The sequence below is a fragment of the Arachis ipaensis genome, chromosome B01 (genome assembly GCF_000816755.2).
Source record: "Arachis ipaensis cultivar K30076 chromosome B01, Araip1.1, whole genome shotgun sequence".
Classification (NCBI taxonomy): domain Eukaryota; kingdom Viridiplantae; phylum Streptophyta; class Magnoliopsida; order Fabales; family Fabaceae; genus Arachis; species Arachis ipaensis.
Window position 1 is genome coordinate 8,592,732 of NC_029785.2, and position 1,878 is coordinate 8,594,609.

The 1,878-nt window shown below is 26.4% G+C and overlaps 1 protein-coding gene across 2 annotated transcripts in view; it reads left to right on the top strand.

Annotated features, from left to right (window-relative positions):
- Positions 1 to 1,878, top strand: part of LOC107619015 (cytochrome P450 87A3) — a 19,408-nt gene that overhangs the window by 12,839 nt on the left and 4,691 nt on the right. The gene's annotated exons all lie outside the window — the stretch shown is intronic.

Consider the following 1,878-nt stretch of genomic DNA (forward strand, 5'->3'; position numbering starts at 1 on the left):
GTATTTTAATTTTTAGGTTTAATTATTCTGTTAGTTTCTATAATTTTATCAAATTTTTAATTAAATTCTTATATTTTTTTTCTTTCAATTGGGTCATTACACTGCTTTTGAATTTTTTATTTTATAATTAGGTGTTTTCTAGTATAAAAAATATTAGAGTTAACTGAATATTTCTTCATAAATTGAAGATATTCATAACTAAAAACCTAATTAGATTTTTGACTGCTTGTATTTTAAAAAAAAATATTCTGTTAATTTTAACGTATTTGATATGAAAAAAACTTAATTACAAAATTAAAAGCAGTGTATAGATCCAATTAAAAAAAATATTGTGACCTAACTAAAATTATAGAGACCAACAGAATAATTAAACCTAATTTTTATAGGTATGTCAACAAAACTAACTAATCCAATTAAACAAAAATATATTTTCTAGTCATATGAGTTTTACCAACTTGGCCATAGTATAATAATATTCTAGATTTTCAATTTTTTTTCTTTACTTTTTGCTTTTTTGTTCTTTCTAAATTTCTTATATTTTTATCTTAAACATTACATGTATATAGTTGTTTTTCTATCTTTTTTTTTTTTTAGGGTTAAGTAAGATTTTGTTCTCTAAGGTATAGGCCGAAAATTTTTTTTGTCCCTAACCTTTTTTTGCATACAAAATCATCCCTAAGATTCAGCTAAATTTTAAAATAGTCATTTGGACCAAAATACTATTCTCTTTCTTCACCAAAATACTCAGTTTCTGTTCTTTTTCTTCTCCATTACAACAGCATCTCTTCTTCTTTTTCTTCTTCTTCATCAAAGCATCAGCAACAATAAAAATGAACAAAAACAATATAATAAACATAAAAAAGCAAAAACAAAAGCAGAAGCAAAAACATTTTTATTCTATATTCAAAATCAGAAAAAACAGAAGAAATAGAAAAAACAAAAATAGAAGAACAATGGAATCAGAATGGAATCAAAATCAACAACAACAATGGAATCAAAATCAGAACCAGTGTAATTAACAAAATTAACAAATCAACAATGTAATTAACCAAAGAAATAAAAGCAGAAGAATCAACAATATAATTAACAAAATCAACAAATTAGAAGCAAAATTAGAACCCTAGGGAGGAGTAGCGGGAAGAGCAGCGACGAGGACGCAAACCAGCAGCGAGCGACAAGAGGTAGCGGCGAGCAGCGAGTGGCGAGCGGCGAAGAGCAACGGTCCCTTTCTTCTTCTTTTTCCCTTTCCCGTGGTTTCCTTTCTTTGTCGCCCCACCTTCTTTTTCTTCGCCTCCCCCTCCTTCTTCTTCTTCTTCTTCTTCCCTTCTTCCTTTTTCTTCTTCCCTTTCCCATGGTTCCTTTCTCTTATTTTTTTTCTTTTTTTTATTTTATAATTTTTTTGTTGGGTAGTTTGGTTTAAAATTTTAAAATTTTAGTAAAAAATATGATTTTGTATAAAAAAAAAATTGGAAGACAAACAAAATTTTTTACTTATATCTTAAGAACCAAAATCGTACTTAATCTTTTTTTTTACTACCACTTTGGTTCATATTCATTCAAAAGATTTTTCATAAATTATTCTTATATTTTCCTATATAATTAATCATGATTACACTTGCATTGTAAACACATTTATTTTCACAATCAGACTTTTGTGTTTTAAAATCTTGATAACTCAAGTATTAGTAGTATTCTAATCAATTGATTGAGGTATGTAGTAGTAAAATGTCTTATATGTTTGTTTTTTTTCCTAAAAAAATTCAGATTATTCTTTTATTTCTAATTGAGTTAATAATGGTAAATGATAATATTATGAATGCTTATTTATTTTGATTATGCACTTTAGTATCGAAGAGTGATACTCCGAATACTCCGAAT